The sequence below is a fragment of the Chrysochloris asiatica genome, unplaced genomic scaffold (genome assembly GCF_000296735.1).
Source record: "Chrysochloris asiatica unplaced genomic scaffold, ChrAsi1.0 scaffold00065, whole genome shotgun sequence".
NCBI classification, from domain to species: domain Eukaryota; kingdom Metazoa; phylum Chordata; class Mammalia; order Afrosoricida; family Chrysochloridae; genus Chrysochloris; species Chrysochloris asiatica.
Window position 1 is genome coordinate 7,854,573 of NW_006408583.1, and position 24,648 is coordinate 7,879,220.

The 24,648-nt window shown below is 41.3% G+C and overlaps 1 pseudogene; it reads right to left on the reverse strand.

Annotated features, from left to right (window-relative positions):
* LOC102822845 overlaps nt 1-24,648 on the reverse strand; it is a 152,507-nt pseudogene that overhangs the window by 34,628 nt on the left and 93,231 nt on the right.

Sequence of the window (24,648 nt, forward strand, 5' to 3'; positions counted from 1 at the left end):
TCGGAACCCCTGTACAGGGTCGCTATGGGTCGGAACTGAGTCCACGGCACATAAAAACAACCAGCACTTTTCAAAAGAACTCTGGTCACCTGGGTATGAGTAGAGCTGCTAACTTCAAGGTCAGCAGTTTGAAACTACCAGCTGTTCCAAGGGAGAAAGAAGAGGCTTTCTGCTCCTGTAAATATTTATAACCTCGGAATCTCTATGCAGGGTCACTGTGACATGGTGCCAATTCCATGGCACAACACCACCACCATCACCACCACCACCACCACCACCAAGCACTTTTCAGATGGCTAATTCAGAGACTTTGTGAAAGGGGAGATCAACAAAGGGTGTATGGGCATTCGGTCTCTGAAACAGACTCTCCTCTGCTGTAAAAATAAGTTGTTGCTTTTTTTTTTTACATTATCCTCATGATACAGCAATAATATACAGGGAGACGTACTGGTGGGTTATGCATTGGGCTGCTAGCTACAAGGTTAGAAGTTTGAATCCAGCTGCTCTGTGGGAGAAAGAAGAGACCTTCTGCTCTGGTAAAGATTTATAGCCTTAGAAGCCCTAGGAAGGGTTGCTATGAATCGGAATTGACTCCATGGCAGTGCGTTTGGGTTTTATAATAACAAACATTGAGTGTTTGCTGCATGTCAGGCACATTTCCAAGCATTTTATCTGAATGAGTGTAGGCAGTCTCCACCAGCACCCTTAGAAGACAGTGTTATTGTTATGCCCGCCATTTTACAAGTGAAGAAAAGAGCCAGAAAGTGTCAAGAAGTTGCTTAGGGCTACACAGCTAAGAAACAGATAGGTACAAAGACTCACCCACAGGTCCTGAGGCTCCAGGAGTCGTAGATCTAACTACCTGCTCTGCTACACCTTGTCTTGTGGATTGTGAGGAACCAACTTCTATGAATCTGGTCAAATCAAAAGTACTAGCTAGACCAAAGCCCATTACCAAAGCTTCCTCACAACATCATGGGGACATCTGAGTATCTTTCTTTTGGCCAGTATTCATATTGAGTCAAGGAAAAATCTCTGCAATGTCCTGAAAAGTCAAGGAGATTTTCCAGGAGGATATGACTGCACCTCAGCATCTAAGTCCACACTTGAGAGGGCAGTGGTAAGACTTCCAGTGAAAATTAAATGGAAGCCAAGTTGGGCTAATGTGTTAGACGAGATCTTAGAATTACTTTCAGGATGTATTTTATTCTAGAAGAGCTAGAGAAAGAAAAGGAAGCTAATGTTTATGGAGTGTCAATTATGTGCCTGGCACAGGGCTAAGTGCTTTTTGACATGTGCAATCTTATTTAACCTTAAAGGAGATGGCCAATTCCATTTCTACAGATGAGAACTGAGACACAATGAGGTTATATATTTTGCTCAAGATCACACAGCTAATATGCAGGAGAAATGAGACTCAAATTTCCTTGTGTTCGATACATGCTTTCACCGCAAATTAGAGTTATATCTTATCTGCTGCTATGCAGGATCTTGATATACACCTTTGAAGAGCCCTGTAAAGATTTCTCAATTCTAGGTAGCCTTGCATACATCTAATGCCTTCACTAGTCTATAAGCTTATCGGGCATGAAACTCAGGTCTTATTTATTGTTGCCTCTCTCACGACACTTGACAGAGGTTATGATCAGAACAGTAGCTGGAGAGCTACCTCCTACTGTGAGTGTAGACACTTGTGCAGGTGTGGAGGATCATCTCAAGTAAGCCGTGAGCACAGTTTGAAGGCAACATATACATTATGAGCCTTAACTTTTGCAAGGGACTGCTTGACAGATTTGCCACAGCCGTTGAAGCATAAAGACATGGTTCCCTAAGTCCTGGGTGTGGGCTTTCTGATCATCCTTCATCTGTTGGCTCTGTGCTCTCCTTTCCCCTGGTACCTCCTTGGCTGTTCTGTCTTGCCTGGCTTTGAACCTGTTGGCAGTCTCCAACAACCTCTTTTCAAGGAGTGAAAAAGCAGCCTGATGTTACCATAACTTTGCTTAATTCTAGACAAGTTTCCATTAATTGTACTAAATTTCGGTGAACAAAGGGTATTTAGTCTACTAGAAAGTTGAACTGTATCTGGATAAATATAAACAAGAAAAAGTCATTACTGGTCAGCAACTGGAAGGATGTTAACAGTTCCCCTGCGTGGCAGGTTGAAGGGTGGAAGGCAAAAGAGATTTAACAAGATTGGTGCTGAACATCTGCACTCTGTATAAAGAGAGGAATAGAGTGCAACTGGAATGCATTTGAGGAAAAGCAAATGTTTTATCCACAGAAAACAGGCTTTACTAACACCAGTCTTCAGTCCATTCCAGGGCCCTTCAACTTGCCTTAGTCATTGTGGACTTTCATTGTCCCAGCAACACCTCTGCCTAAGGTCCCTTCCCAGATCAGCATTAGGTCATGGGACAGAAACACTGTTGCTAAACAGATATGCAAAGGAGTAACATATGTGACTAGAGTACAGTGTGACAACATAATCCTGGCATGGACGGATGAGGTCAGTGTGCGGTGATGGTGGCTTTTCTAGCATCTACTGAATCATCTGCTGTGAGCAGCAACTGAAAAGAATAAATACAAACACATGCATCACACTAACACAAAGACTGTATGGCCCAGATCTGAGAAGAGAGCTCCTTATTTTATATTGTCAGTGGGGACGTGGGGAGGCCTCAGTCCCCTTCTGTCTGCCACTAGTTGAGCAGCTGTGTGACCTCAGGCTGCCTGACCACTGAAATGAGGGCCTGTGTCCAGCTGTTATCTAAGGTCTCTTTCAGTTTAAAAGACAAGGGTTAGTCCTGTTTAAAGAAGTTTTATCAAAGTACGTTATTATAAGACATAAAAAACAAAATACAATTTGGAAACCTTGGACTCTGGGTGGCAGTAACCTAAGTCACTCTGTTTGAACGCTTTGCCTAACTTGTACTGCTGATGGTAAAATGTTGGCAGGTGCATTAGAACAAGAGGTTGAAAAGTAACAGAATCAGAGGGTACTTTGAATACTCGTGAATACTCCAGAGTCAAGCCATGACCACAGAATCCCAATTACCCACAGGTAGAAAAGGTTTCTTTGCAACAGGGAGAAATTACAGAACCCCCCAAAGAGCATTCAATGATCACAGTTCATGATCCATGTTCCCCCCAACATGTTACTTACTTGTACACATCTCTTTGGCTTATATTGTTCTTCCTTTCTGTCTGGAATGTATCCCTTATCTCTACCTATCAAAATTTCCCTCATTCTTCAAAACCCAACTCTAAAGTCCTCCCTGATGGAATGGACTGTCCCTGCACACTCTTTGGCTAAGCAGTCACAGTGTTGACTTTGTTCTGCCTCTTACTGTGCTTCATGCTCCTTTCTTAGAGATTATAAACTCCTGAAGGCAGGATTTAGGTGTGCTTTTTCTCTGTGTTCCTGGATCTGCATTTAATAAAGGTTTCTGAATTTCCCTGAACAGGAATTTTTAGGTTACCTGCTAGTGTGACGGCGATGGAGACTGAGTCGTGTCCCAGGGCGTTTGTGGCATTGCAAGTGTAGAAACCCACGTCAGCTTCCACTGGTGCCAAGATCTGTAAGGAATCATCTGGCTGAAGAAGAATCCTGGAGCAACAGAAGAATAGATTCTGGTCAGATCAGATGCTCCTTTGGGCATTCAATACTGGTGAAGCAGGGAGGAAAACTTAGGGTATACTAAGGACCCTGCTTGAACAACCAGCCACCCACAACAACATCAGGAAACCAGGCTTTCTTGGCTCCGTGATTCGTGTGATGCTGGTGGTGGTGGTTGTTGCTGGTAAGTAACATCAAGTCGGTTCCGACTCATAGCAACCCTGTCCAGAGTTTCCAAGGAGCAGCTGGTGGGTTTGAACTGCCACCCATGTGGTTCCCAGTCCAGTGCTAATTCTGGTAGCAACCCCAAATAAGGAGGTTCTTTCTGGCCTTTTCAGCTAATAGATTACTTGGTTTAAATGCAATGAATGCAAATAACACACACATCACAGGGGAGAGAGGCTACTAGGCTAAATGGTAAACTGGACTTGGAGAAGGTTTACTGGGGAAAGGCATAGTTATGAAGGAGGCCCAAGGCTTGGTTGCATGATAGACTACAGATAGGACTTCTCCAGAAAGCAACGTGGAGAAAAGCATCCGGTAAGTCCTGATGTGGCGCAGTGGGATAAACACTGGACCACAAGATCCGTTTGAACCACAAGGTTGGTGGTTCAAATTCACCAGCCACTCCTTGGAAACCCTATGCAGAGGCACTGAGTCAGAACCGACTTGACAACAATTAACAACAACAAAGACTAGATTGTTGAGATCTTGGTGTGTACATTTGAAGGAAATTGTATATGAAACGATCTCAATTCTAGGCAGTCATGTATACATCTAATCTGAAAGCATTAAGGAACACGTAAGCCAGACCTTATTATTATTTTATTTCCTAGAATACTTGGCAAAGGGTCCTCTCCAGAGAAGGTTTGTTGTTGTTGTTAAGTGCTGTCAACTCAGTTTTGACTCACAGTGACCCTATAAAGAATTTCCAAGGAGCGGCTGGTGGGCTTGAACCGCTGACCTTGCAGTTCAGCACATGAACCCACAGCGCCAACACCAGGACTCCATAGAGAAGGTAAAGCCTGCCTTTTAGGATCAGTTTAGAGACAGTTCCAGAATAATCACCATCTAGTTCAGACACTTTCTTTACCTGAGAAGACTGATAAGAATCAAATTGTGAATACCAAAGATGAAATTCCAAGTCCACTTCAGTCCCAGCCTATTGTTTCTTCTTGTCTATGTTTGTGCTATTTCTAGGTATTCCTGCTACATCATGGTAGTTTAGCAGATAAAGGAATAATGAGAACTTGAAGATGGATGTCTTGGTGACTAGGCTGATGCTAGCTGAAATGTGTATGTGGAGTTTGGGATCCAGAAGGGTAGAGGAGGACTGGGTGGGAAGCTCAGAGTTCCAGTACCTGGACCTGGCAGGACCTTGGGCTGGCCATTCATTCAACAGCACAGAAATGGTTCAGGGGTGGCCCTTGCTCCCCTAAAGTCATTTCCTCCTTTCTTTCTTTGGTTCCTCAAAGGACCCAAAGAACGGTTTGCCCGATTCCACTTTAATTCCCATTTATAGGAGGCAAGCAGGTGACAGGGTTATGTTTCAAGAAAGAGAAAAAACACAAAAGTCAGGAGAATTCCTAAGACTTGGTGATGAAATTAAGATTAGGATTCAGACTGTGACAGAACATATTCCCCCCACTATCCAACTCTTTTCTTGCTTCACTAGTCCCTTGCTAGATTCTCTTCAGACTCTATGGGAGTTGTGGCATGGCTCTGAATTAGTCAAATTGGATGGCTAATCTGGCAATGAATCAGGCCTCTTAGGTGTTGTATTTGGTCTTGGGCCTACTCTTTTGCTTATTCATACCTCCTGACAGAGGGCGAGATCTCTAGCGGTACAGTGGATTAAGCACTGGACTGCTAACCATAGATAGGCCTGTGCTTCAAACCCACCAGCTGTTTTGCAGCATGAAGATGAGGCTGTTTGTTCCCATACAGACACCCAGTTTCAGAAACCCTGAGGAGCAGTTCTACTCTGCTCTCTAGGGTCACTATGAGACTCAACTCTATGGTTGCAGTGCTTTTGTGCATCAGAGAAAAGGGAGGAAGAAAGAAAGGTAGGCATGTATTGTCTAGTTATGGGAGGCAGGAGTTTTGGTAAAAATGGGGGCAGGAATTTCTAGTCTACCTTAAACCTTTGGTAAATGGATGTTTTTAGACAACGTATGTTGGATTCCTGGCCATCACCACTATCACTGGGAACATGCGAGCTTTGGTGGCATGGAACTGGAGCTGGAACCTTATGAGGACGGATAGGAGGTAGAGTACGAGAGACTGGAGTGTGACTCATCCACTCACTCATCCATCAAACAGTAGGCAGTCTTTCTCAAAGTCAAACAGTGACTTACTATTTTATCTCAGAGAAATGACATATTGCATTAGGCAAATCTACTGCACAAGACCTCTTTAAAGAGCAAAGATAGTTTGAGAACTAAGGTGCACCTGACTCAACCCATGGTATTTTCAAGAGCCTCATATACATGTGAAAGTTGGACAATGAATAAGGAAGACTGTCAAAGAATTGATGCATTTGAGTTACGGTGTTGGAGAAGAATATTGAAAGTACCATGGAAAGTCAGAAAAACAATCAAATTTATGTTGGGAGAAGTACAGCTAAAATACTTTTTTTAGAAACCAGGAAGAAACACAATTATCTGGAAGGGCCAGCCTCTGAAGAAGGACATTATGCTTGGTAAATTAAAGGGTCGGCAAAAAAGAGGAAGACCCCTCCAATGAGACAGACTGGTACACAGGCAGTGGTAATGGGCTTAAGCATAAGAAGACTTGTGCAAATGATAGAGGACTGGGCAGTGTTTCCTTCTGTTGTTCACAGGGTCACTATGAGGCAGAACAGACTCAATGGAATCTTACATATCCCTCTTCCCTGCACTAGAAGACAGGTCATCTACACTTTATTTTTGGCTTTCCTCGGACTCCCTATACAGGGTTGCTATGAGTCAGAACTGACCTGACAGCACTTCACAACAACAGAATAAGTAAGCACTGTAGGATAAACTGAAGGTTAACCACATGGTCAGTGGTTCAAATCCACCAGCTGCTCTTTGGAAATCCCCCATACAGGGTCGCTATGAGTCAGAATTGACTCTGTGGTACTTAACAATAACATCATTTAATCAATTAATTAGTAATCATTGGCAAATCCCTTCATCTATTACAATTCACATTATCTGTTTATAGAGTCCAGTCAAAGTATATTTTCCCATCCAGCAGAAGAAGACACACATGGAATTTCCAAACCATCTTTTGGTATTTCCAATGATCTTCAGATGTAGTACCAGCTGCCTTGGTTGGAAGACTGAATTTAAGGAGCAAAGGATAAGAAGATTATGGGGAAGAAAGTGAAAGGGACATATGATATTGTATTTTTTTCATCTAACAATCAGTTTTATGATGCTATACATAGGCTATAAACCCTCTTCCCATATTGGTGCAAATGGTTAACATGCTTAACTACTAACATAAAGGGTGGAAGTTTGAATCCTTCCACCTTAGAATCACCTCAGAAGAACATCCTGGCAATCTACTCCTGAAAATACCTGCCCTTGAAGAACATATGGGTCACAGTTCTACGCTGAGAAACTGGGTGGCCATGAGTTGAAATCAACTATTGTGTAGCTTTTGAAGCTGCATCAGTTCTGCTGCTGTTAGATGCCGTTGATTCGCTTCCCACCCAGAGCGATTCTGCATAGGGTTTCTGAGGAGCAGCTAATGAGACTGAACCACCGACATTACAATTCAAATGGCTTTGCAGTCTGATGCATTAACCCACAGCGCCACACCAGGACTCCAAGTCCTAATACCTCCACACTTAAATATGAAGCGAGAATTGCCATAAAAGTGATGAAGAGAAGGAAGGACATTCATCACCACAGACAGAAATTCCTAAATATATGAACTAGGGTGGGAGCAGGGGAACTGGGAAGAAAGGAAGGAAGGAACCTCGATCTTGAGATTTAACCTTCCTAGAGTGTATAATTTTATTTCATAAACTGTGTATATGAGATCCAACCCTACCCACTGGCACTGAGTCAATTCCGACTCATAACAGTCCTATATGAGAAGTAAACAGCCTCATCTGTCTCCTGTGGAGCAGTTGGTGAGTTTGAACTGTCAACCTTGTGGTACCACCAGAACTCCTTAGTCTATACAAGCTAAAGAAGGTGTAATACTTGCCTTCATAAAAACAGTCTTAAAACATAAATCCCACAAAGGGGGACAAAAATGAACTTGTCATTTACTTCACACACCTATAAATTATTTATAGTCATAAAACGGAACTCCAGCTTAAAGGCACATAGTTATTTGATGGCAGATTCAGGATTGGAAACTGGTCCAGGCCTTGTTTTCATTGTAACATAAGACATCATACCTGTTAGATCACCATAGCATTCAATTCTGCAGCTTTACTTTCTGTCTGTAACTAGAAAGTTTCTCACAGATGTGTCTTGGTATATTTGGCCCATTTGGATATCCTATCCATTTCCTTAATAACTAATTAAGGGATAAATAGTTTTAGGGTTATTTTTAGGGCTAGGAGAGGATTTAAGGCACTGTAGGATAAGCTCTCGACCACGAGGTTGGCAGTTCAAACTCACCAGCTGTTCCTAGGAAAGCATATACAGGGTTCCTATAAGTCAGGACTGACTCGATAGCACTTAATAGCAACAGCTATAATAAACTTCTAAATTTGGTAGATGGGTGTTTGGAGGCTGCCACTGGGGGAGAAAAGTCTGGTGAACATTCTCATGTAGGACTCTCTAGGAAACAAGATAAACGAAGGAAAAGGCTTGCTGTGAGACTGAGGTTTTCTTCAGTCTATCTAGTCTGGTACTTAGGGAGTGAAATTCCTGGGGAAACTTTTTCTTTACATTTCAGGAATTTTTCATTCTACAAATTCAACTTAATTTGTTAATAGCTGATTTCTGCCAGCTTGTGTGTAGGTTTTACATTTGACTGGTCTGTTTCAGAATGCACAGGCCCAGAAACACAGTGGTACTTTCCAACAAAACCAAAAAGATCTCTCTGGGGGTTGTTTAGGAATTTAAGGAATCAGAGGATAAGGGGACTTAGAAGGGACCCAATTAAGACGTCTACAGTGAATAATACTGTCATCATATTAGGCATTTTAATGCCTCCTGCTTTCTTCCCATACCCACATTCCATATTGTTTCCTGAGCTAAAATTGATTGCTTTTTCCTTGACCACCCTTTTAGTCAGAAAATAAAGAAGTCTTGCTTTTCTGGTGGCCTTTACTTGTAAGCTTCGACAACATGTCTTCTCAAGTATTTTACAAATTAAGTACGGACCAGTAGAGAGAGTATACATAACTGTTTTAGCTATATAAGTGAATATTCTGTCATCCATGGAAGTAAGTTATGGTCAAATGTGGTTATGGGCCTGTCCTACCAAGTAGAAATTCCTGGCATTTAACTGATCTCTTCTGATTTATATCAGTGACCAGGGGTTCTGATTTGAAAGATGGGTGGCTCTTTTTGCCTCCTGGATCCTTGGATTGTTGTGAACACCACTATCTTATGTAGGCCTTCCTCTCAAACTGACCTCTATGAATGAAATGGGGCACTGTGAACCTCCAAGGTGCTAAAAGGGTTCTGGACTGGCCAAAGCAAACCTAGTGAAGCTTATATATGTACTTACATAAACAGACATTTGTATCAAGGAAGTGCCTTACAATTGTACAGTCCTAGGTCCCCAGCAGAAAAAAAAAAAAAGAAAAAAAAAAAGAAAAAATGAGCAAGCTTTTCCTTCACCTCCATTACATTGGGAGCAGGCCATGCCTTAAAGGGAACATTCCTCCAATTATATAGCTGCTTATAGCCAATCCTCACAGAGTTAATTATGCAAGTCTCAACTGCCAATCAACTGGGAATCCTGGCCCATTCGACACAAAACCTTAACCATTACAACTACAAAGCCCTTTCTACTCTATCATGTAATACTCGGTCAGTTAGACAGTGACTTGACACGTTGGGGCAGGGACACTTCCTTCCTTCAGTATTCCTTCTTCAGTATTACCTTAAAAGCACCAAGGCTGGAAATGATCTTATCCAGGATATGGAGAGAGGAAAGACTCCAGAGTGAAGCTGACTGAGTTCTAATCCTGGTTCTACCACCCCAAAGCTACGGAGCTTTGGGCAAGTAATTTACTTCTCATTGCATTTCCTCATCAATCCAATGAAATTACAGCACTTACCTAGGTAGTGTTCTGTGTGTTAATGTATTTAAAGCACATTAAAAATATGCCAGGCACATTGTAAGGCTCACCTAAGCATGGTGGTGGTGGTTATGTGCTGTGGAGTTGGTTCCAATTCATAGCGACCCTGTAGAGGGTTTCCTAGCCTGCAAATCTTTACGGGAGCAGAAAGCCTCATCTTTCTGTTGTGGAACAGCTGGTAGTTTTGAACTGCTGACCCTGAGGTTAGCAACCTGATTCGTAACTACTACGCTACCAGAGTTCCTTCACCGATGCACAGGTGATTATTATTGTGTTGCTGATGATATCATCATTGTCATTATTACTAATTCTTCATGTCTGAGTCTATTTGTTCTGGATGCTGTGAGAAGTTATTGTTTTGGCCAAGGTAAATTCAAAGAAAAAAATATGGCTATCATGCCTACGGGAAGGGGAGGAAGGGGCTGCTGTGTGAGAGACCATGGAATGAGCAGAATTTCATTTACTCTGATAGTGACACTGGGAATGGAAACGAGTTGCCAAGAACTCAGGCCCCATGGCGCGCTGGGTTGGTAACTGCCTCAATTCCATTCTTGACTCAGGAGTCTCTGAACGACAACTAGTTATTTCCATAACTATTTAAACATTATTAACCAAATACTGAAATGTTAGAAGACTTAAAAGAAACAACCAGAATCCTGAAATTGCATAAGAGTGTATAGATAATAAGAGTCAAATCATGAGAACTGGAGAAGAGTGGGTTTAGGAACAAGTAGGCAAAGCTAGAGTAGGCCGTGCAAACAGCATCAGTCCAAACCAATTATTAGGAAGGGCTGAGGCCTTTTCCCTATCCTGAGATGAAAGGAATTGTGTTTTTATAAAATGTATTTTATAAATACATTTTATAGAGATTCCTTAGATTAGGGTACCATGACAAAGGAGTTATTGTTGTTAATTGCCGTTGAGTCAACTCCAACTCATAGTGAACCTATATAGGGTTTCCAAGGAGCAACTGGTGGGTTTGAACTTCGAACCTCATGGTTAGCAGTCCAGTGCTTATGCTACAGTGCCACACCAGGACTCCAGAAAGGGATGTTGTTATTAAGTGCTATTGAGTTGGTTCCGACCCATAGAGACCCTATATACAGTTTCCGAGGAGTAGCTGGTGAGCTTCCACTGCCAACCTTGCAGTTCAAATGGCTTTGCAGTCTGGTGCATTAACCCACAGCGCCACACCAGGACAGTGGGAGACAAGTCTAAATGCTTTCTCTCAGTTTATTCTCATCATCATGCTACTAGACTGATATTGACATCTCATGAGAGAGAGGAGATGAGAGAGAGGAGATGTTAAAGAACAAGCTCAGGTAGCCCCCCATGGAATCAGAAGTGGGGAATGGTCTTTTCTTAAACTCACCCCATCCAGGCATCCACTGTTGTTGTTGTCAACTACAGTTGAGCCCATTCTGACTCATAGCGAACCTCTATAGATAGGGTTTCCAAGATGTGACTGGTGAGTGTGAGCCACCAACTTTGTGGTTCATACTGACTCTGTGGTCCAATGCTCTCTCTCCTACGGTGCCACACCAGGACTCCACTAGGCCTAGTATAAAGGTACGAGGAGTCATTTTCAGTGAGGGATAATTTGTGCTAAGGCTTATAGTTATGAAGGGAAATCGCCACTAAGAATATTCTGGAATTTAAATCGCTTGGCAGTGGAGGGAAAAAGACCTCCTCTATGAGCAAGAACATTTTTCTGAAACCAAAAATTATAGTCACACAGCAGCTTGCAAAGGAGAGTTTTATTTTGAACAAATATTTTCGGGCCTAAATTGGATATTCATGAAATGTCTCACATCACCATTCAGCTGGGCAACAGGTTTTTAATCTCCACGGGCTTTAATGTAATTGCCAAATAAAAGTTATTTAATGCCCCAAGTTTCATGACTGTTCCAGGTAGAAGTGTAGAAAATATTTCTGGAATGGGACAAGGTCACTTGACCACACATTCTTACCGCTGTCCTTCTATTGTGTGCCAAACTTTTCCATTCCCTTGCTCTTCAGAATGTCATGAAGTTTCAAATTTGCTAATATGAGGAGGCTTCAAAACGCTCATGGAGGAATTCCATGATTTTTTAATTCCCTTTTTCCACAAACTTCTTAAAGCCCCCTCACATATGCAGCTTTATCTGCTTACTGAGTAATTCAAACTACAAACTTCTGTATGAATAGGGGGGCATCAGACTCCAGCCAGTCGTCACTTGTTTTTAAAAATTACTTTTTTTTCTGGGGAAAGAACACAGTCAGACCTGCTGTTTACATATTGCATATGACTGCTTTCATGCTACAGTGACATTGATGAGTAGTTGGGACAGAGATTGTACGGTCTGGAAATCCTAATATGTTCTCCATTAGTTCCTGTCATCAAAGTTTGCTGCCTCCTGCCCTAGAACATGGAAGCATGTTTATTTCTGGTTTGCTTTACTGCCTGCCCCATTTACACAAAAAAGTCAAGCATTTTTCAAAAAGGTAACTGCAATGAGCAAAGATGACTTTTCTAAGAAAAACAAATTAGGGGGATTAGGGAATCTTTTGAGACCCCTAACTGCTTCTGAGGGAATAAACAGTGCCTACCTTTAAGCCTCAGAGTCCTGGTGTGGTGCTGTGGGTTAATGCGTCAGACTGCAAAGCCATTTGAACTGCAGGGTCGGCAGTTCAAGCTCACCAGCTGCTCCTCGGAAACCTAGACAGGGTCACTATGGGTCGGAACTGACCTGATGGCACTTAACAACAACAACCTTTAAGCCTCACTCTTCTACCTGGAGAAGCCCTGGTGACACAGCTATTAAGCACTTGGTTGCTAACTCAAAGATCAGCAGTTCAAACCCACCAGCTGCTCTCTAGGAGCAAGATGAGGCAGCCTGCGCCCATAAAGATTTCCAACCTCAGACACTCACAGCGGCACTTTTCTGTTCTGTAGTGCCGCTGTCAGTCAGACTGGACTTGAAGGCAGTGGGCTTGGTTGGTCTGGGTGTCACTGGGTGTCTAGCGTCCTCTGAAGCTCTCAGCCTGACTGCTCATATCATGCGGGTCCTTTCTGTGACCACTGTACAGTCCTCCAATATATATACTTTCTTTGCTGAGGCTTCTATATTTATTAAGATCCTTTTTTTCTGACTAGCTATTCTTACACTTTTCAACTGGGAAAAACATTTGTCATCTCTATTTCCTTTACAGAAACAGAGCCAAACCAAATTGAAAATGGTTTTATTTTTCTCCTCCCTATCTGCCTGCCTCCAGTTTTTATATTATGTGCAAACTTGGAAGCAGTATCTCATGTGTTTATGACTTTAACATACAGCATTATTCACAACTGTGGCTCTGAAACTGACCCTGGAGACATTTCCCACAGGATTCTTCCATTCTGAGACGCTTCCATCTGTGCATATTCTATGTTGCTCACGTTAAAGCCTTTCAAACACTGCTTAATTCATCTCCTATTCAACACCAATTTGGAACACTGTCCAAAGCTTTCTGGGAAATATAAGCACTTAGAGCCTATAGATTTCTCTTTCCTGCTAGGCCAGAATATCAGTAGAACTTAAGCATCTTCCTGCTTCTGGACGAAGGCTGATGATTTTCACCACGCTGTGTTTTCACAGATAACTTCCCACCCCAACTCTCTAAATGGGTGAGGGGAAAGCTCTTGATTCTGTGATGTTCTGGACGACGATGTGATACAACAGCGCCAAGTCTAAATGGCAATGGCAATTCCTAAATCCCCCCAAGCCACTGCCATCAAGTTGATTCTGACTCATAGACACTGACAGGTAAGTATCCACTGTGTGACAGGTATTATATCTGTTCTTTATAATCCTGCTATTCTGTAGGGCAGGTATGGTCATTTAAATTGAACTAATGAGGAAACTTGATGTTCAGAGAGGTTGCCGCAGGCTCATATAAAATAAGTGGTAGAACTCAAATTGAAACCTAAGTTGCCCTGATTCCAGGCTTAAGGTCTTTCTACCCCTCTGAGTTACCCTCTGTGTTAACTGATCCTCCAGTTGGAGTGTAAGAGTAAGGTAGAGTAAGGTTGGCATACCCCAAACCAGAACAGAAGCAGAACAGACTCAGGCTTGAAGATAATATGGCAGAAACACCTGTTAGCCCTTCCCTAGGGTTTTATGCAAATGGACTATCACCTATGATCCATTCCCTTCCCCAATCCCACCCTGCCTAAGAAGGAATCTGTATTTTCATTAGAGTATCTTGTTTCGTCTTATTCTTTGTGTCCACCTACACAATCCTATTGGAAAAAACCCCTTAACCTTTCAGTGAGTCTTGTTTAAATGCTTTATGATTGATATCAGCTGGACCACAGAGTCGTCTATGTGGTGACTGGCTCAATCTTGGGTCATGCTAGATTGTCCAAAAAGGTATGTCCAAGCCCAAGTTCCTGGTACCTGTGAATAGGACCTTGTTTGGCAATAGCACCTTTACAGGAAGAATGAATTAGTTAACATAAGGTCCTACTGGAGTAGGGTGGGCCCTGATCCAATAAGACAGTGTTCCTATGATGTTGTTGTTGTTGTTAAGTGCTGTTGAGTCGGTTCCAAACCATAACGATCCTGCACAGGGTTTCTGAGGCTGTAAATCTTTATGAGAGCAGAAAGCCTCATCTTTCTCCTTCGGAGCGGCTGGTAGTTTCGAAATTCTGACCTTACGGGGCAAGTTCACAGCCTGATTTGTAACCACTACGCTACCAGAGCTAAGAAAACACACAGAGACACACTCAGAAGAAAGCCAAGTACATGGAGACAGCAGCAGAGACTGGAGTTGTGCTGCCTCGACACAAGGAACGCCGGGGTTTTCCTCTAGAGCCTCCAGAGTAACAGCCCTACTAACTCCTGTGAGTTAATGCACTAGATTGCAAAGTCGGTTTGAACCACAGGTAGATGGTTCAAGGTCATCAGCCGCTGCTTGGAAATCCTACACAGGGTCACTATGATGACACTTAACAACAACAAACTTTTACATATACATACTGTTCTTGTTTCTGTTAGGTGCTTTTTTCATCAGTTCCAGTTCACTGCAGCCCTGTGTACAATACAACAACACAATACACAGTCCTTCGCCATCCTCACAATTCATACTTCAATTTGGACTCCTAGCTTCCAGAGGTGTGAGAAAATACGTTACTGTTACTTCAAGCCAAGCAGTTTATGGTCCTTTGTTACCGTAGTCTTTGGAAATTAACACAAGTCCATGGTACAAAAAGCAAGTAGGGACTTCTCTAAATAGTTTTTATATTTTTCTCGGTGGAAAAAGGAATCTTTATCCAGCCGTCCCCAAATTTGGCAAGCTTTCAGTATCAACTATGGCAAACTTGGCTTTTATTTTCTCTAAGGTGGCCACCAGTGTCTGTATACGTATTGTTTTTGGAGTTGGGTTCAGATGTAGGAATACTGAACACATATCTGTCCATATTATGAGAGCCTTCTAGTATTAGCTGAAAGGGTTATTTACCAGATTTTTCAGCCAGGAAAGTATTTGGTTTGTATCCTATTCAAATGCACACTGGCGCTAGATTTTTCCTAAATCTCAACTCAAAATGTGGTGAAGAGGAGGGCTCAGTAAGTGTTCAATGTTTACACATAGTAACTTGAAAAGCGAGGAACACTTCAGCTTCATCTTGTTTATGGTCTAGCCTGTGGTCACACGCACAGGCCATCAACACTGTAAACATTCACAATCAAAGACACAAACACAGATGTAATGATTATAATGTTTGCTTAGTGCCTAGGATTCACTGAGTGCTGAGGGTTTCCAAGGAGCAGCAAGTGAATTTGTACCGCCGATCTCGCAGCTCAAACCAACCTTGTGGCTGAGTGTTTATCCTACAGCACCACACCAGGAATCCATTATGAGCATATATTACATAGAAGTTGTGGAATGATATCTAGGACATCATATATGAAGAAAGCAAAAGACCATTAAAAAGACCTGAAAGAAAGAAAAGAACAAAATGGATGGCAGAAGAGACTCTGAAACTTGCTTTTGAACGTAGAGTGACTAACGCGAAACGAAAACATGATAAAGTAAAAGAGGTGAATGGAAGATGCCAAAGGGTAGCTCAAGAAGCTCAAGTATTGCAAGGAAATGTGCAAAGTCCTGGATTTAGACAGCAAAAGGGAAGAACACACTCAGTATTTCTTAAGCTGAAAGAACTGAAGAAAAAAAAATCCAAGCCTTAAGATGCAATATTGAAGGAAGTTTTTTTCTTTAAAAATTTAAAATTAGAAGTCTTCTTTTAATTGTAGTTTGGATTATTTTCACTTTCTGTTACAAATTTGGTTTAGTATTCTTGAGATACTGGGTTGCAAAGTTCTTTATTTGAAATTGAACCTGTGCTATACTCCTGTATCATTTGAACAGGTATGAACCCCTGGTGGGGACAACTGGAAAGAAGTTTGTCAAGAAGAGAGAGTATGTCAACTATGACGATGATGAAACTGGGAACACAAGATCAACTAAAGGAATGAAGGTCTTCTTAAAGCCTCAAGATTGAAATGATGCCTTATAAAACATACATTAGGGATTCCTCATGAAGGCAACAGCATACTTTGGTTCTTATCTCTCATAATTTCTCCTGAAGGGTTCTATGGGAAAAATATTGAACAACACAGGAAGCATCAAAAGAAGATGATCAAAAGAATACAGTCACTGTACTAAAAAAAACTGACTGACATTCAACCACTGCAGTAGGTAACATGTGATCAAGACCCAATGGTACTGAAGGAAAACGTACAGACTGCAGTAAAGGCACTGGTATAAAACAAGACTCCAGAATCAGTGGAATACCAAATGAGATGTTTCAACAAACAGATGCAATAACCGAAAGTGCTCACTCAACTACATCAGGAACTTTGGAAGACAACTACCTACCTGGCCATCCAACTGGAAGAGATCCAGATCTGTGCTTATTCCAAAGAAAGGTGACCCAGCAGAATGAGGACCTTACAGAATAGTAAATATCACATGAAGTAATTTTGCAGATGATGACTCAATACTGACTGCTGTAGTATCACTGATAGGAAACTGTCAGAAAAGGACATGGAAAGAGGGATACGATTTCTGCTACCAGATAGATCTTGGCTGAAAGCGGAGAATACCAGAAAGATGTTTACTTGTGTATACATTTTTTTTTGCTACACAAAGGCATTGGACTGCATGGATCGTAACACATTATGGATATTATTGAAAAGAATGTGAATTATGGAACACTTAATTGTGCTCATGTGGAATCTGTACATAGACCAAGAGGCAGTTGTGTGAACAGAACAAGGGGATACTGCTTGGTTTAAAATCTGGAAAGATTGTATTTAATCTGTACGTTGAGCAAATAATCTGAGAAACTGGACTGTATGAAGAAGAATGTGGCATCAGAATGGGAGGAAGTTTAATTAACAACCTGCAACATGTAAAAGACACAACACTGGTTGCTGAAAGCAAAAAGGACTTCAAACACTTACTGATAAAGATCAAAGACTACCTACAGCCTTCAGTATGGATTACACCTCAACATAAAGAAAACAAGTTCTCACAACTGAGCTAATAAGCAACATCAAGATAAATGGAGAAAAATTTGAAGTTGTTAAGGATTTCGTTTTACTTGCCCATAGAAGCATCAGTTAAGAAATCAAACAACATACTTAATTGGCCAAATGTGTTGCATTTAAACATTAAAGAACAAAGATGGCATTTGAGGAGTAAGGCACATCTGAACTGCAATGGTATTTTCAATTGCCTCATATGCATGTGAAAGCTAGGCAATGAATAAGACCAAAGAACTGATGTCTTTGAATTATGTATTGGTGGAGAATACTGAATATATCACAGACTTCCTGAACAAACAGATCTATTTTGAAAGAAGGATGCCAGAATGCTCCTTAGAAGTAAGGAGGGCGAGACTTCATCTTACATACTTTGGACATGTTATCAGGAGCGATGAGTCTCTGGAGAAGCAGTATGCTTGGTAAAGTAGAGGGTCAGTGAAAAAGAGGAAGACCCGCAATGAGATGGATTGGCCAAGTGGCTGCAACAATGGTCTCAAACATATCAACAGTAGTGAAGATGGCGTAGGACCATGCATTGTTTTGTTGTATTGTACACAGGGCTGCAGTGAACTGGAACTGAGGCAAAAGCATCTAACAGAAACAAGAACAGAAAATATATGTAAAGGTTTGTTGTTAAGTGCCGTCAAGTTGGTTCCAACTCATAGTGAGCCTGTATAGGGTTTCCAAGGAGTACCTGGTGATCTTGAACCAGCCTTCTAGTTCAAACCAACCTTGCAGTCCAGTGCATTAACCCTACCAATAGAATATACCACTCTCTCCAAAACTGATGTATCAAAATAAAAACAAAAGCTTCCTAAGTTAGAAGCCAGCTGGCTACTATACTGAATGTCAATTTACACTAGGTCTAGCTGATACCACTGATTTCTTTTTAAAACAAAGGCAAGTCTATGCATTCAACTAAGACTAAAGTCAGTAACAAGAAATAGTCCTCAGACCCAGACTGTTGTTGTTGTTAGGTGCCACTGAGTCGGTACTGACCCACAGCGAACTTATGCACAGCAGAATGAAACACTGCCCGATCCTGGGCCAACCTCACTACTGTTGCCAAGCTTGAGTCCATCTGCTTGCGTTCAAATCCTAGTTCCACCCTTACAAAGTTTGAGATTTTGAGCAGATTAATCTAACACAACTCTGTGCTATAATTTCTGCATCTGTAAAATTTGGGATTATAACCTCAAAGAACTATTGTGAGGATGGAACAAAGATTTTCATTCACTGTTGTTTCATTCACTACTAGGTACCAAATGTATAGATATGTGCCCGGAATAAAATAGGAAATTAAGTACTGGAGGGATGAATACGTTTACATAGGTCTCTCTGAGCACTTACAACACTCACTGTATGTTTCTGGCTTTCAGTCTAAACTTTAAGTCTCAAGGACAGAGAATAAAGCTTCTTTCTTCATCTCCAGTATCTATGGTAGGACTTGGCTCAGGGTAGGCATGGGAATGTTTGTTGACCTTAAGAAACATAGGGATTATGATGAACCAGTCTATCATAATACATCAGGCACACTCTGTAAACTAATGCTTATAAAATTACCATGTGCTTCTAAGAATTATATGAATTCATTGCAGCTAGAAAACTCTATACTTGTATATGATAAGAGACAGTTGTTTCTGAATTCTGAGTGATTCTTTCATAAAATGAGTTTCTTTCCAATCAACCTTTGGCATGTTCAAAAGCCAAAGTAATAAGCTACCTCCCATCACACTTCCTTCCTCCCTTGACCAGGATCTTGCTGGTTCAGGCTATGTAGAACATATTTCAATAAATCGCAAAGTCTTACAGTCCAACATGCAGCTGAAGTTTGCAGACTTTTTCAGAAAGATGGATTCGGGCACTAAGCAAAAACAGACTAGCTGAACTATAACACGGGGCATTTCAGCACTTCTTTGGTGAAAGCGGTTTGAAAATAAATGAGCGTATCTGAACTGCTACCAGACACAGTAATGATGACAAGCATGGAAACCCAACACAAAAGAGGTCACCAACAGCCCACAGCAAAGCAGTCCCAATGGCAGCTCTGCACACTCTGAGAGCTCTGTGCAGATACATTTACTTTCTCTTCTCAAACAGTACTTGAGAAACTGTATAGAAAATTCAGCTCCAGCCATATTTCTTACTGGCTCCAGCCAAGAAAAATGGAAAAATTATGATGTCCAAAATCAGAAACGGAAATATTTTATTTTCCCCTACTGCATGCCATTCACTTACATTGAAAAAGCTTTGCTGAGGCTAGAGCTAAGAGGGAAAAAACCCCTTGATAGTGGTAAAAACCATTGGTCCATGCCCTTCAGGTGCCTTCCCTTGTAATGTTTCTTGCCACCTTCACAAATGCCTGTAGGATTGAACAACCATGATGCATACTTGCTGCCCTTGGCTACACTTTGAACATCTTTAGCAATATGAGTCTTATGTCTCTTTTTTAAGCACTGCATATTCTCCATCTTAAAGTCACTGGTACCAGATTCTCAATGCCAGCTGTTGCCATTAAGTGCTGTCAGTTTGGTACCAACTCACAGCGACCCTGTATAGGGATTCAGAGGAGAGGTTGGTGGGTTTTAACCACAACCTTATGCTTATCCTACAGCACCACACCAGGACTCCTCTCAATGGCTGCAAAGATGAAAATTAAAAGGCTAATGTAACTGTTGTTGTTAAGTGCCATCGAGTTGGTTCCAACCCATAGTGACCCTGTATAGGGTTTCTGAGGAGCAGCTGGCGAGCCTGAATCACTGACCTTGAGGTTCAAACCAATTTTGCAATCCAGGGCATTAACCCACAGCACCAAACCACTAGTTGCTATCAAATTAATTCTAACTTGTGATCCCATGTGTGTCAGCACAGAACTGTGCACCATACAGTTCTCACTGGTGAATTGTTCAGAAGTACATCACCAAGTCATTCTTCTGAGGCACCTCTTCTGGGTGGATTTGAATCGTCAGCTTTTCAGTTACCACCCAAGTCAACCATTTCCATTATAATGGTGCTTTTTATAGACTAAAATAGTGTTTCCTAACCAGCATTTCAAGGATTATTGTTGTCCTTGAGATTACTAGGGTAAAAAATAGTTCAATGATCAAAAACATACATAGAAAACACCGAATACTATGTTGTCTACTTGAAAGTCACAGCACACATTGGCAATCTGAAAAGAGTTAAAAAATGGAACACAAAAATGATTTTCAACTGGCGGATAGTTACATGCACTCAGAAAACACTGGTTAAATAACAAACACAGTTATGAAAATGTCCCTTGTTGTTATTGTTAGGTACGATCAAGTTGGTAATGACTCACAGTGACCCTATGCACAACAGAATGAAACACTGCCTGGTCTGTGCCAACCACACAATTGTTGCTATGCCCAAGCCTATTGCTGCTGCCACTGTGCCAATCCATCCTGTTGGAGGTCTTCCTCTTTTTCTTTAACCCTCCACTTAATAAAACATGATCTCCTTCTCTAGGGACTGGTTCCTCCTGATAATATGTCTGAAGTATGAGAGATGAGGTCTGGGCATCCTGGCTTCTAAGGAGCATTCTGGCTATACTTCCTCCAACACAGACTGGTTTGTTCTCTTGGCCATCTATGGTACTTTTAATATTCTCCTCCAGCACCATAACCTAAATGTGTCAAGTCTATGGTTTTCCTTTTTCATTATAAAACTTTTACATGCATATGAGGTTATCAAAAAACCATGGTTTGGGTCAGGGGCACCTTATTCCTCAAACTGACCTCTTTGCTCTTGAACATATCTTGTGCAGCAGATTTGCCAATTGCAATGTCGTTTGATATGACTGCTGCTTCCATGGGTGTTGATGGTTGATCTGAGTACAATGAAGTCTTTGATAAACTTCAATCCATTTTTCACAATGTCCAATTTTATTAGATTTATACTTTGTATATTCCATGCTCTAATTATTAATGGATATTTATAGATGTTATTCTTCATTTTGAGTCGTGCCCCATCAGCAAATGGAGGTCCCGAAGGTTTTACTCCATTTGCGTCATCACGAGCAACTCTACTTTTAGGAGTCAGCTCTTCCCCAGTCATATTTTGAATGCCTTCCAACCTGAGGGGATCATCTTGCAACACTGTGTCTGACAGTATTCTGATGTTCTTCATCATATTTTACCACTCAATATTCTGGTGCTAACAGTGTTCCACTGTTATTCATAAGGTTTTCAGTGACTAAATATTCAGAAGCAGTCCATCTTTCTTTTTTCCTAGTCTGTCTTCATCTGGAAGCTCACCTCAAACATGTCCACCATGGGTGACCCAGCTGGTATTTAAAATATCCGTGACATAGTTTCTAGAATCACAGCAACTCACAAGCCTCCATAGTACGACAAACTGACAGGTGAGTGGTGAATGAAAATGTCCCTTAGACATGTTGTTAAATAAAAGAACCAATTCATATTTCTGAATGACATAAATAATAATCCAAAAAAACCAAATTCTATGTGTATATATGTTTTACATATGATATGATATGTTAAAATTCCTAAAGGAGATATACCAAATAAATGAAAGTGATAGCCTAGCACAGAGGATTGGGGGTATAAGGAAGACTTGTACTTTTTAACTTCATAGATTTAGGCATTACTTGGACTGTTTTATAATTGACTTGTTGTTTTTATAATAAAACAAATAATCAAATGGTATGATTTTAAAAGGAGTCCTGGTGTGGTGCTATGAGATAAGTACTGAGTTGCTAACTACAAGCTTGGCGGTTCAAAGCCACCAGCTGCTCCTCAGAAACAACATATAGGGTCACTATGAGTTGGAACGGCATTTAACAATAATATTTTGTAAAACAGAAGAAAAATCCAGTAGTAAATACATCTGTCTAGCTTTCAGAAAGCATTTTGCAAATTCCCATGATCCCTGAGTATGTTTATCACTCAGAAACAACCTGTGCAACCAATTTTGAAATTATTTCGCTCAAGGATCTCCCCATTTCCCATCAATATATGGGCTTTAATCTTCTGGGTAGTTGGCTGTCAGCCAAAAGATTAAATGTTCAAGTACACCCAGAGGCACCTCAGAAGAAAGAACCAATGATTTACTTTGGAAAAAAAATCAGCCGTTGATAAAACCCTTTTCAGATCTACTCTGATATCCATGAGTGAATGTGAGTCAGAATCAACTTAACAGCAATAGTTTTAACTTGTTTATGAGTGAGAGGCAGAAGGGACGGCAGAGATAATCTAGCATAATCTCCTCACTTTGAAATGAAGAGACTAAGACTATGAAAAGTGAAGGTCCTTGGACAGATCACCTAAACCTCTTCATTCTAGCTACTTCGACGACATTCCCGTATGGGCTATGATCCTTGGATTTCAAGTTACTTAAGTAAGCTGTCAGGACCTTTCAGAGAAAACTGTGGCCTCAGTGCTCTATCTAGTATTTTCATTCACCTCATATGCATGTGAAAGTTGGACAATGAATAAGGAAGACCATAGAAGAATTAATGCATTTGAGTTGTGGTGTTGGAGAAGAATATTGAAGGTATCTTGAACTTCCAGAAGAATGAACAGGTCTTGCTTGGAAGAAGTATAGCTGGAGTACTCCTTAGAAGCCAGGATGGTAAGACTTTGGGCCTCATACTTCAAACATGTTATCAGGAGGACCTGAACCTAAAGAAGGACATCTGCTTGGTAGAGTGGAGGGTCAGCGAGAAAGAGGTAGACCTACAAAGATGGACTGACACGCAGGCAGCAGCAGTGGGTTCAAGTAAAACAATTATGAGGATGGTACATGATGGGAAGTGTTTCGTTCTGTTGTACATAGGGTCTCTATGAATTGAAACTGACTTGATGGTGTCTAACCCTCAATAAATGTCATCTGTTGTCTGTTCCGTAAAGTGTGAATAAAAATTATACCTGTTTGTCAGGGGTACTGTTAGGATTTGGAGTGATAATATACATTAAGAGTTTATATTTTCCAGGTAGACAGTCACATCTCAATTAGTGCCAGCTCTTACTGCTATTACCAAGACCATTGTAACGATCAAGAGAGAGAATGGATGTAGAAAGCACAGGCCAACACTTGGCACACAAAAACCCTACTGCTGTCTAGATGATTCTGACTCACAGGACCCTACAGGACAGAGCAGAACTGCTACAGAGGGCTTTCAATGCTATAAGTCTGCTGCAAAAGACCTTTTTAAAATGTTCAAAAGCAAAGATGTCACTTGGAGGACTAATATGTGTCTGACCCAAACCATAGTATTCTCAGTCAATGAAAAAGGAAGACCGGAAAAGAATTGATGTCTTTCAATTATGGTGACAAAGAATACTGAATATACCCCGGACTGCCAGAAAACTGTCAAATCTGCTTTGGAAAAAATACTGCCAGAATGTTCCTTCAAAGCAATGATGGCGAGATTTTGTCTCACACGCTTTGGATATGTTCTCAGGAGGGATCAGTCCCTAGAGAAGAACATCATGCTTGGTAAAGTACAGTGTCAGTGAAAACGAGGAAGTCCCTCAAAGGCATGGATTGACACGGTAGCTGCAGCAATGGTCTTAAGTGTAGCAGGAACAGTGAGGATGGCATAGGACCAGGCAGGTTTTGTTCTCTTGTTCACAGCATTGCTGCTGTAAATTGGAACCAATTTGACAGCCCCTAACTACTCCCGTAAAGATTTACACCCTCGGAAACCCTATGCAGGGTCGCTATGGGTCGGAACCGACTCTATGGCACATAACAACAACAACACAAACAATAATCTTTGAGGAAGCAGATTGCCACATCTTTCTCTGACTGGCTTTCAAACCACTGATCATTTGGTTAGCACTTGAGCACTTATCCACTGTGCCACCAGGGCATTATAAATATTATTATTACTTCTTCTACATCTATTCATTTCACTTAATGGATGGATATGGTCCAAGGAGGATTGTCGGAGATTAAAGAAGTTTGCAAATGTTCGCTCACCTAAAGTCTGACTGGTTTGAAACTTCTCAAGAGCAAAACACCCAACATCACTCAATCGATCCGACTCATAGCAACCCTGTATTGGGTTTCCGAGGCTGTAATTATTTATGGAAGCATGTTGTCTCATCTTTATCCTGTGGAGTGGCTGTCCAGTTAGCAGTCCAGTACTTATTCTGCAGTGCCACCAGGACTCCTCCTATGGAGGCAAGTTGTGGTGAATTTCTTCTGTAAGA